Source organism: Aotus nancymaae, unplaced genomic scaffold (assembly GCF_030222135.1).
Source record: "Aotus nancymaae isolate 86718 unplaced genomic scaffold, 86718_ANA_hifiasm-v0.15.2.pri h1tg000014l, whole genome shotgun sequence".
Taxonomy (NCBI): Eukaryota; Metazoa; Chordata; class Mammalia; order Primates; family Aotidae; genus Aotus; species Aotus nancymaae.
Window position 1 is genome coordinate 54,215,837 of NW_026988425.1, and position 13,199 is coordinate 54,229,035.

The 13,199-nt window shown below is 34.5% G+C and overlaps 1 protein-coding gene and 1 pseudogene across 3 annotated transcripts in view; both read right to left on the bottom strand.

The window, feature by feature from the left end:
• PDE4D (phosphodiesterase 4D) overlaps positions 1-13,199 on the bottom strand; it is a 1,389,427-nt gene that overhangs the window by 1,179,891 nt on the left and 196,337 nt on the right. The gene's annotated exons all lie outside the window — the stretch shown is intronic.
• Positions 100-218, bottom strand: LOC135274928 (5S ribosomal RNA; annotated as a pseudogene).

Consider the following 13,199-nt stretch of genomic DNA (forward strand, 5'->3'; position numbering starts at 1 on the left):
AACCATAGCAACCATGGACACTCTCCTCCAGCCTGCTAGCTACATGTACTGAGTTATTATCTTTCTTTTCCACTAAATGTAATCTATTTTTTTTTTTTAAGCCCACAGCACCTGGTAGTCCCAGGTGGTCTCCCATCCAAGTACTAACCAGGTCCGACCCTACTTAGCTTCTGAGATCAGATGAGATTGGGTGTGTTCAGGGTGGTATGGCCATAGACTAAATGTAATCTTTAAGCAAGTTTCTCAGACATGACCTTCCTCTTCCAACTGATCATTTAGAATGTTCAGTAGATTCTATATTCTAGTATCATTTAATGGAAGACTTTCAGCACAGAGTGAAAGCTTATAATAATCTAGGACTATGTTCCCTTCTTATGCATTCTCAGAGCATTCTATGACATACATGTCATAGCATCCTATGACACACACATACATACATACACACACATGTGTATGTATGTATATATAACTATATATACAAGTACCATGCTAGTACTATATATATACTAATACATAGACAATTTGTATAAAATGGACTATATAACATTCTAAACCAATAATTATTATTGCATAGTTCTATATGGAAGGAAATACAACCATGAATCTTACAGGGCTGAAGTGAAATAGTAAGAGATCATGGACTGATTCGGAAAGTCTGGCTTTGATAGTTCTTAGCTCTGCAAACTAGACTTGTTCTCTGAGTCTGTTTCCTCATCAGTTTCCCTATACAAAATGGCATAATACATTACATGACCACTTTTTAGAATTTCGGGGAGTCCAATGGGACAATTAATGTGGAAAACCACAAAAAACTAAACTCTTAATGTGTTATCATTATTATTAAATGCACTGTTTAGTTGACAGAGGTGCTATGTAACAAGATAAATGGGTGACTTTTGTGTTTAAAAAGTGTCACTCGGAAATCTATGCTTACTGATTGGTAGGTGTCAGAAAAAGATACTTTCACATGGTAAATAAATAGCCATTTCTATTCAGAAGGCTAAATTCTGCATCCTCTGTCATTATAAAACCAACTATTAGTCTTGACAAGTACAGAAGGTACTTTGCAGAAAATAGACATGACAAGGTCCCTAAGTACTAGGTTTGCATCTAAACAGAGATAGAAGACTTGGCCTCAATAATAAAGTTCACCCATGTCCCTTGAAGTATGGCTGAGCATTTCTATCTTTTTCAACCCAAACTCTGAAAGTTTGGAAGTCTGTGAATACCGAATAAAAGGCAACTAGGCAAACTCATGAGTTTGTCTCTAGACATGCCGGTAAAAATGTGGGTATACTCATGCATCACAGCCCCTTATCATAAATGGAAACAGCTTATATAGACACTTTGTGGGATGTAGTAACATCGACAAAAATAGAACTTACATTTCTAGCCTTAAAACAATAAAAAGTAACTGATGTTTTATACCACAGAATCAACTGTCAGCAAATCACAAGCTGAATTATGTGATAGCACACTCTGATTATTTGGTAAGTGTGCTGTTTTAATTCCCTCTAACCAAGTACAAAGATCTTGTTCAAATTCCCATCTCAATGTGATAAGTGGACTCATCAAATAATTAAACATAGAGCAAACAAAAAACGTCATAAATCTCTTTAAGAAGCAACATTTCATCTTGTTCCCAAAATGATCTGCCCACCTCAGCCTCCCAAAGTGCTGGGATTACAGGTGTGAGCCACTGCACCCGGCCACCATTGGGATTTTGATAAGGATTGTATTCAATCTTTGGAGAGTATGGACATCTTAACAGTATTAAGTCTTCCCATCCATAAACACAAAATGTCTATTTGTTAATTTCTTTCATTAACGTTTTGTAGTTTTCAGTCTTTCACCTTCTTGGTTATGTTTATCCCTAAATATTGTATTTTTTGATGCAAGTGTAGATAAAATTTTTCTTAATTTCCTTTTTGGATAGTTCATTATTAGTTAACAGGTACAAAAGTGAGTTTAACACGTTGATTTCATATTCTGCAACTTTACTGAATTTGCTTGTTTCAACAGATCTCTATAGATTCTTTAAGAAGGTTTTCTTTGGGAGGCTGAGGCGGGTGGATCACGAGGTCAAGAGATCAAGACCATCCTGGTCAACATGGTGAAACCCCGTCTCTACTAAAAATACAAAAAATTAAGCTGGGCATGGTGGCGCGTGCCTGTAATCCCAGCTACTCAGGAGGCTGAGGCAGGAGAATTGCCTGAACCCAGGAGGCGGAGGTTGTGGTGAGCCGAGATCGCACCATTGCGCTCCAGCCTGGGTAAGAAGAGCGAAACTCTGTCTCAAAAAAAAAAAAAAAAAAAGAGGATTGTCTACATATAAGATCATGTAATCTGCCAAGAGAGATAGTTTTACTTCTTTCTTTCTGATTTGGATCTTTTGTTTCTTTTTCTTGACTAATTCCTTTTATTAGGACTTCCTTTACTGTGTTGAAAAGAAGTGGTAAAAATGGTTGTCTTTGCTTTGTTTGTTGCAGACCTCATAGGAAAACCTTTCAGCTTTTCATCACTGAGTATACTGTTAGCTGTGGACTTGTCAAATATGGCCTTTACTGTATGTAGGTAAATTCTTTCTATATCTGATGTGTTTGAGTTTTTGTTGTGAAAAGGTATTGGATTTTGTCAAATACTTTTTCTGCATTTGTTGAGATGATCATGTTATTTTTTTTTTTTTTTTTTTTTTTTTTTTGAGACGGAGTTTCGCTCTTGATACCCAGGCTGGAGCGCAATGGCGCGATCTCGGCTCACCGCAATCTCCGCCTCCTGGGTTCAGGCAATTCTCCTGCCTCAGCCTCCTGAGTAGCTAGGATTACAGGCACGCGCCACCGTGCCCAGCTAATTTTTTGTATTAGTAGAGACGGGGTTTCACCATGTTGACCAGGATGGTCTCGATCTCTTGACCTCGTGATCCACCCGCCTCGGCCTCCCAAAGTGCTGGGATTACAGGCTTGAGCCACCGCGCCCGGCCGATCATGTTATTTTTAATTCTTCTATTAATATGATGTATTACATTAATTTATTTGAGCATGCTGAACTGTCTTTGCATTCCAGGGATAAATCTCACTTGATCATTGTATATCATCCTTTTAATACGCTGCTGAATTTAATTTTCTAGTGTTTTGTTGAGGAGTTTTGCATCTATATTCATCAGCAACATTTATCAGTAATTTTCTTTCTTTGAGTGTCTTTTTCTTGCTTTGGTATTAAAGTAACACTGGCCTTGTAAAATGAATTTGGAAGTGTTCCCTCTTCTTCAGTTTTTTGGAAGAGTTTAAGAAGTACTGGTGTTAATTCTTCTTTAAATGTTTGGTAAAATTTACCAATGAACCATCTGATTCTGGGTTTACTTTGTTGAGAGGTTTTTTATTACAGATTTCAATCTCATTTGTTATTGGTCTATTAAGGTTTTCTATTTCTTCCTGATTCAGTCTTTGGAGGCTGTGTATTTCTAGGAATTTATCTATTTCTTCTAGGTTATCCAGTTTGTTGGTATATAATTATTCATAATAGTCCCTTATGATCCATTTTATTTCTGTAGCATCAGTTGTACCATCTCTTTCATTTGTGGTTTTGAGTTTTCTCTCTTTTTTTCTTAGTCTTGGTAATAATTTCTTAGATACGACATCAAAAGCACAAATGACAAAAGCAAAACTATACAAGTGGGACTATATCAAACTAAAATGCATTCAGGAAGCAAAGAAAACATAATACAGTGAAAAGATGATCCATGGAATAGGAGAAAATATTTGTAAACCATACATCTGACAAGAGTTTGATATCCAAAATATATTAGTAACTCAACAACTCAATACCAAGAAAACACATAACCCCTATTAAAATATTGGCAAAGGATCTGAACAGACGTTTCTCAAAAGAAGATATGCAAATGGATAACAAGTACATAGAAAATGTTGAACATCACTAATCATCAGGGAAATGCAAATCAAAACCACAATAGCACCTCACATCTATTAGAATAGTTGTTATCAAAAAGACAAAAGAAAACAAGTGTTAGCAAGGGTGTAAAGAAAAGAGAACACTTGCACACTGTTGTTAAAAATGTAAATTAGGACAGTCATTATGGAAAACTGTATGAAGCTTCCTCAAAAAATTAAAAATAGAATTACCATATGATCTAAAATTTTCACTTCTGGGCATTTATCCAAAGGAAATAAAATCTGTATGTTGAAGAGATATTTGCATTCCATGTTCACTGCAGCATTATTCACAATAGCCAAGATATAGTATCAAGCTACATGTTCATTGACAGATAAATGGATAAAGAAAATGTAGTGGTTGTGTGTATATTATTCAGCCTTTAAAAATAAGTTAATCCTGCCATATGCAACATGTTTGAACCTAGAGGACATAATGCTAAGTGAAATAAGCTAGTTACAGGAAAAAAAATATGGCTGATTCCACTTGATAAGAAATTAAAATAGTTAAACTCATAGAAACAGAGTAAAATGGTAGTTGCCAGGGTCTGAGGAGGGGGAAATGAGGTATTGCTGTTCAGTAAGTATAAAGTTTCAGTTATGTAAGATGAGCAAGTCCTAGAGATTGTCAATACATATTGTGCCTGTACTTAACAATACTGTATTATCTATTTAAATTATTTTGAGATTGTAGATCTCATTTAAGTGTTCTTACCATAATAAAAAGTAAATAAAAGCATTACAGTAGGTCAAAAATAACACTAAAATTTATTTCAATAATAAATTCTGGTAAAATGTATTTGGCATTTTAATAAGTGAAACAATACTTTTTTTTCAAAAAGACAATGCTTCCCATGGCATCATGAAATCAATCATGAGAGCGTATCAGGAGATATTCTGGGGTTGCATTTATATGTATCACATGGTGAGCTCAATACCAGGGTTTGGTAAGTTAATTGAAATGAATAAAAAATTTCTGTTAACTTACTGAAGAATAATATGTATACAAAAATTGCACATATCATAAATGTAAACCTCAATACATTTTTATAAAGAGTACACCAGATAACTAGCACCCAGATCAAAAATCAGCATATTATCATCATCCCAGAAGTCCCTTATGTGCCTTCTTCTAGGCAGTAGCTCTCCTACTCCATAAGGGTAACAACTATCCTGATTTCTAACGCCAAAACAATACTTTTGCCTGTTTCTGCACTTCGTTTAAATGGAATCATATAGTATGCATTCTTTTGTGCCTGGAAACCTTATGTTGAGAGATTAATCTTTTCAAATGTAGCTGCAACTACATACTATCCATTCATTATCATAGCTGATTAGTATTATAGTTGCATTCTTAGATTCTTGTGAATATATTATAATTTATTAATTGGTTCTTTCTTTGATGGGCAATTGGGTACTTTCCAGCTTTTGCCTGTTACAAATAGTATTACCATGAAACCTTCTTGTACAGTCTTTTATGAAAAGTTGCATGCAATTCTGTTTGAGATATATCTAAAAGTAGAACTGCTGGGTCATAGGTTATATATTTGTTCAGCTTTAGTAGATACTGCCAAACAGTTTTTCAAGCCAATTACCAATACACACTATCACAGGAAGTGATTCAGGGTTCTGGTTGCTCCACGCCAACACTAGGCATTGTCTATTTTTCTTTTTATTTTAGCACTTCTTGTGATATGTACTAGTATTGAATTATGGGTTTGGTTTTCCTCAGTGATTAGATTGAGCCCCTTTTTTACATATTTATTGATCATCTGGATATCTTCTTTTGTGAAGAACCTGTTTAAGTCTTTTGCTCATTTTCATGATGGGATGTGTGTCTCATTCTTATTGATTTGTACTAGTTCTTCATATATTCTGCACTCAAGTCTGGAGTGAGTTTTGTATTCTTAAATCATTCATATGAGATGATATGGCTCCATTACACGAATGTATTAACAACAAAATGCAAGTATTTGAAATTCACTTGACAGATATTTATCAAGCATTCACTATACATGCCAGACACTGTACAAGGCTTTGTGGAAATGACTTATAAGCCTTGACTTAATAAATAAATTACAGGATAGTAACTGCAGAGGTTCAGGTAGAATAAATTTTCACATTTCCTCTGTCTCAACATCCAAGCTTATATAATTTCAGAGGCCTTTGACTTCTAAAGGTCTAAAAACCAGCCCAAGAATTAAGGTGTGTTCTTGAACCTAGTCCAATCATTCATACAGCTTTTAATTAAATGAATCAAATTATTGGAAAGCTTTGTTATTAGATGTTGTGCTTTGACTTGCTGCCCTAGTATTCTGGATTTTCACAGTCTCTTATCAATGACAAGGTAATAAAAGAATGAGGAACTTGTGTGATATAACTGGTCAGTTTAGGTACCAGGGTTGCAGGAGCAAAGCCAGAAGTGGAAATGTGTCTAAAAACCCAAGGGCAAAAGTACACTCCTCAGAGATACCGGGGAAAGAAGCCAGGAAGAACTTTCTGTCTGGAACCCGGGCTAGCCACAGGATAGAACCACAGTAATTGTTGCTGCTACCACTTTCTCTGGGCCCTGCTGCCTTCTAAGCCCAGGTAACTCAGGCCTCGCCACCCTGTTTGTTTATCATGTTTAAATATCCTTTATGAGTCTCTGCTCAAGCTCACTCAGCGCCCAATTTTCACTAGCACTAAAGAAGGAGAAAATACATCTGGTTATTAAATGCAAGTAACTCATATCTTTTTTTGACTCATCTTTGAGAGCTTCCCCTAGAGTAAGCTTTCCTCCAGAAGTCCCAGTTACAAGCTAATATTAAACTTTACTCATAAATTCTTCAAGTACATGTATATTCCTAGATAATAAAAACAATACTAGACTATATTCATTTCTTCATATAAAGCCATACTCTATCATATAAAACATATGACTTCTGGGTTATCACTAGTATAATACAAAATCAGTTAAAATTTTTAAAACATTCTTTTTTCATTATAAAAGTGTCATTCTGAAACACTTGAAAAATAAAAGTATAGAGAAGTATAAAACAAAATCACCCATAATCTAACCTGCTCTAGTTTCTGTTAATATTTTGGCACAATTTCAACTATTTTTTCTATGTATGCTTTTAAGATGTCATTTATTCCAATGTTTGTGCTGTTTTTCAAATTAAATTTATGTCATTAGCATTTTTTTCATGTTAAAAAAGTTCTTAGTAAAGCTAGCTAATGATGTTTATATAATATACCATGAAAGAGAGGTGTCATAATATAACTATGCCCCTACCTTTGGAATTCAGAATTTTTTGAATTTCTTTTACTACAATAAATACTACTGAAGCGAAGACTTTTGTGCAGCAAAAGCTATTTTTAAATTATGGATTGTTTTCCTAAATATATTAATAGAATTAAAATGTAGTATAGAAACATTTTTAAAGATACTATATTTACAAAATACTTTCCAGCAAAGTATTTCTCAATTTTGTAAGAATGTCTTTTTTGCTTCACCTTCATGAGCATTGGGTAAACATCTTTCTGAATATGTTTAAACCATTGTTGATAGATAAAAATGCTAATTGCTTTTACCTATTTTTATTTCCTTTGGTTTTTAGCAAAGCAGATTATTTTAAACTACCTATTAGTCACATGAATTTTCTTATTTCAATTATACATCCATTCATTCAAATATTTATTGAACAACTACTAAGTACCGTGCAGTGTTCTAGGTTTCAGCAAATTATCAGTGAACAAAGCAGAGAAATTCCCTGTACTTATGAAGCTAGAGGGAAGATAGTGTCTGTAAACAAACTACTGTGAAATGTGTCAGGTGGTAAGTTCTATAAAAAGAAAATAAAGTAGGTAAAGATTTAGAAAATGAAAAGGATGCTATTTTAGACAGACATCAAGGAAGACCTCTCCCTAATGAAATATCACTTAAGGAGAAATATTTGTAAATATTCTGTTTATTTCCTCCTCCAATTCATTTAAAGGAGTCTGTTCTTTTAAATTGTAATCCAAAAAAGATAGCCAACATTTACAGTATTTGGTTCTAACGAAAACTAACTTCTTAAACTTCCTAGGTTTCATGTTCTCTCTTCTTAAATAGTATAATGATTTTAACTAATGGTGGTCCAAACCTACACAGTTAGCTTTTCCCAATAAGTAATAATGTGATATTTAAATACAAAGAGAAAATGAACCATTATTTATTTTCTTTTCTTTTCTCTCTCTCTCTCTCTCTCTCTCTTTCTCTTTTTCACTCCCCTTCCTCTCTTTCTTTCCTCTAGTCTGGATGGTTAAGCTTGTGCTGGAATATCCTATATCCTATTTTCCATGGAAAAAAATGGTGCTAATTAATAGTACTAAATTCATAAGGTTATTGTGAGGATCACATGAGTTAATTGCATGCTTAGCTTGGTACCTAATACATACTAAGTACAGTCATGTGTCACTTAACAATTAAAATATGTTCTAAGATATCCATCATAGTGATTATGTTGTTGTGTCAACCTCACAGAGTATACCTACACAAACCTAGATGGTGTAGCCTAATACACACCCACCTAGACTATATCAGATAGCCTGTTGCTCCTAGGCTATAAACCTGTACACTATGTTACTGTACCAAATATTGTAGGCAAGCATAACACCATGGTAAGTATTTGTGTACCTAAACATATAAAAAAATAGAAAATATTCAGTAAAAATGTGGTAAAAGATAAAAAACAATATACCTACAGAAAACACTTACCATGAATGGAGGCTACAAGACTGGAAGTTGCTCTGGGTGAGTCAATGAGTGAGTGGTGAGCGTGCCTGGACATTACTGTCCACTAATGTAGACTTTATAAACACTGTGCACTTAAGCTATGCTAAATTTATTTTTTTAATTCTTTCTTCAATAATAACCTTATTTGACCTTAACATGTTTACTTTATAAATGTGTTAATTTTTTTAAGTTTTTGACTTTTTGTAATAACCCTCAGCTTAAGACACAACCACATTTTACACCTGTAGAAGAATGTTGTCTTTCTTTATATCCTTATTCTATAAGCTTTTTTCTAGCTTTTAACTTTTTAAACTTTTCTGTTAAAAAGTAAGACAAAACACACACACATTAGCCTCGGCCTACACAGAATCAGGATCATCAACATCACTGTCTTCTACTTCCACATCTTGTCTCACTGGGAGGTCTTTGGGGGCAAGAATACACACGGAGCTGTCATCTTTTATGATAACAATGCCTTCTTCTGAAACGCCTCCTGAAGGAACTCATTCCTGAGGCTGTTTTACAGTTAACTTTTTTTTTGTAAGTAGAAGTACACTCTAAAACAATGATTAAAAAGTATAGTATAGCAAATACATAAATCAGTAAATATTTATTAAGTACTTTTCAGTAACACTTATTATATTACCCTTAATACTTGTCATTAAGTATCATGTACTATACACAACTGTTTGTGCTATCCTTTTATACCACCGGCAGTGCAGGAGGTTTGTTTATGCCAGCATCACCACAAACACGAGTAATGTTATGCTACAACTTTCTGATGTCTATGATATCACTAGGCAGTAGGAATTTTTTGGCTCCACTGTAATCCTGTGAGACCACGATGGTATGCCATCCCTCACTGACCAAAAGGTTACATGGTGAATGACTGTACTAAATAAAAATTTCAACATTTTCACTATTAACATAATCATCACCCTATAATACTCAACTGAGTAAAGCCACCCAGACTTGATTCTCACCTTCCTCTTGCATTGATTTCTTGCAAATCAAGAAATGAGATGTCAGGAGAATTTGATTATGATGTTGGCTGCCATTTAAAATTATAGCTGTGTATATATCCAGGTTACTTCCAAATTTCTTTGTGTAAATGAGCATCATTTGAAAAGTTCAAGATTTACAGTTGACTCTTAAACAACATGAGCTTGAACTGCACAGGCCCAAGTGAATGCAGATTTTCTTCAGCCTCTGCCACCCCTAAGACAGCAAGACTGACCTGACCTCTTCTTCCTAGTCCTCAGTCTACTCAATGTGAAGATGAAGAGGATGAAGGCCTTTATGATGATCCGCTTCCACTTAATGAAGAATAAATATGTATTTTCTCTTTCTTATGATTTTCTTAATAACATTTTCTTTTCTCTAGCTTACTTTATTGTAAGAATACAATATATAACACATATAATATAAAAACTATGTGTTAATTGACTTTGGTCAACAGTAGGCTATTAGTAGTTAACTTTGGGAGAAGTCAAACATTGCATGCAGATTTTCAACTGCACAGGGGTTGGTACCACTAACTTCCATGTTGTTCAGGGGTCAATTCTATATGGAATTTAGTATTTCCCTATTTTGTAGTCCTCTGAAAAGCCATGCAAACTTGCTGGGAATCCAGAATTAATCAAATATAGAGCTCTGTGGGTTGCAGGAACTTTTAACTATCTCACACAAAAACACTAACAAAAAAAAAATTAAGTGAAAAAAAATAACTGAACCAGAAAATAACTGGACCAGAGTGAGAGAAATGCATATCATTTGTTTATTTCAGTATTTATTGAGTTGCTTTCCTTATTATCCCTTCATTTCTAAATCATCAAATCTTATTGCTTTGTCTCACAGAAAATCTCTTTGATAGGAAATGTGAATTTTCAAATCTGCTGTTTCCTCACTACTTTCACTATTATGGCTCTATTGACTCTTACTTTTAAAAATATACAACAGAAGTAACTAGAAATACTTCTTCTCTCACCTTTTTCCTAGTATTCCTGTTTTCCTTTCCACTCTTTGTCCTAAATATGGATATTGCCTCTCTTACTCTTTGCCCTAAACGTGGACGTTTAAAGTTACTACCTTATAAAAGACTGATTTAAAATTTTTCTATATCATTTTTTACATACTAGGAAAACATTTACTTCAAAGCAAAGACCAGGTAACATTAGCAATCAACATTCATCATGACATGCTTGGCACAAAAGATTTTCTTAATTATCCATCAAGATGTCAGAAAAATTAATTCACATAGAATTTTCTAAAAGAAAGTAAAAGGAGAAGGACATAGTTAAGTACCCTGGATGCTAAAGGAAATCAATAGGCACTGAGAAAAGGGCTGCAATAATTCTCATGGCTCCTTTCCACTTTCTAGTGCTCCATAAACCTAGTATTTTGTTGTCTCTACCTCATATGCTTTAATTATGCTTCTGAGAAAGTATATTGCATAAGTTGACTTCAGATCCATTTTGGCTTTTGAGTTCCAAATGGGAATTTATATTAATAAAACAATCTGCAATATTACATTACATCAACTTTATCACCCATGTTCCCCTTCTTCCTCACCCTCCAGAAGTAATACAGAAACTAATAATCTGGCCACTGAGAGTTTGGACTCTATAAAAGGAGACTGACGTACCACTTACTTTCAGATGTTGTTGAGTATGAAACAACATACTCAAGTGAAACATTTCTCTTGAAAATGCTATCTTCCTACTCTTCAACTGCCCCACCTAATGGCAAGAGGTATGAATAACAGTCACATTCTGGATCCCATAGTTGAAGAAACCCAACAATAGTTTTTCAGATCTTTGCAAACTTGTAGCCTTATGATTGAAACATGCATATTGTCCCTTTACCTTCAAGTTCTGCACTCCATTTATTTACAGTGCCTGAATTCATGCCACTTTCAAGCTTTTTAATTTGTTTCTAATGACAACATTTGTCCTTATAGATGAAGAACTGTGGTGAAGTTTACTGAGATAACAAAGGCTTAGCACATTCTCATTCTATCCAGCATTAGAGAAGACCACAGAAATCATCCGCCTTCCACTCTCCCTGTTTTACAGAGGAGAAAACTGACATGCAATGAGGTAAAATGATTTTTCTAGAAATCACATACGTCTCTAGTGGCAGAACATTATCTTCAAGAAAGACGCTTATTCTTCAGACTGCTGCACCCTCCCCCAAGAGCATTGACCTACCACCATTTTCTGATAATTAAATTCTTCCAATATTTTACTCTTAACAAGAGGAAAGTGATAGTATGCTTTAATATGCTCAAGGGAAAACAGTGGGGATGGGGGCCTTTTGAAAAGTTAGAACTTTGAGTTAGAAAACTCAGAATATATACCCAGCAAAATTAAGTACATTACTGTAAAAGAGATGTCAGCAAAATAGATTTATCTAGCATGCCCCATATATGGAAGATTAGTATGGTGAGTAAAATTGTTAATGCTTTCCAGAGCCCAGGGTTTGGTGTCCATAACTAAAATTGACCATGTTTCTTGTAAACATTGTCCCTATTCTTCCATGTCAACCATGAGTCGGGCTCTTTCTGTCTCAGCAGCTGAGACAAATTATATTGTCTCTCTAAGGGGGTTGGGATTTGCTTTGCTTTGAGCCATTTGCTTTGTTGTTACATCATTTGTGTTGTTTGGGGGTTTTGTGTATTTCTTTTATTCTTGGTAGTAATATTTGATCTACAAAATCCAGGCTTACCTCCCAATTCTAAAAGACAGTATTAGTCACAGTGTGGCCTTCAGACCATTTACATCAGAATCACCTGGGGAGCCTGTTTAACTATGGCAGTTCCTGGAGCCCTTCCCAGATATCCTAAATCAAACGTGTCTTGGGATAAACTTCAAGAATATGTATTTTAAGCAATCATTCCTAATAATGTTAATGCACATTAAATTATAAGACTCTCTGGCAGGAAGGAAAAAAAAAGGATTCTACCCAACCACAAATGGCAAAGGAAGAAATTAATTTTCCCTTATCCCAGAAAGCCCAACTCTTGGCACCCCTTTTACCTGAACCACAGACTTAGCTTGCAGAAATCCTTAAATTAATGAGAGGTTTCATCAGCAGAATTTAAAATGTTTTGTTCCTAGTCCCTGTCCTGAGAACAAATTACACAGAAACATAAACAGATGGTTTTCAGTTATCTGTTTTTTAAACAATCTAAGTTAATTGAAAAGCACAATGTGTTACTATCAAATAACTGCTGTACCAAAACCCTACCAAACTAAAATTCAAGGTCATTTTGAGGGAAGGAAAAATAGGTATGTGGGCTTATGCAACTCTTTTTAATTGAAAACCTGGGCTAACTCCTGAGCTAGTTATGTTGTTTCATAAACTGCTTTGGTCAGGTACTATAAAACAGAAGTGCGTTTCCTCTTTCCCTTTCTCATTGTTATTCTCTCTCCACTTTTTCCATTTCTATTCCTATTTTCTTGCCTATTTATTACTCTATATCTTTACCTCTT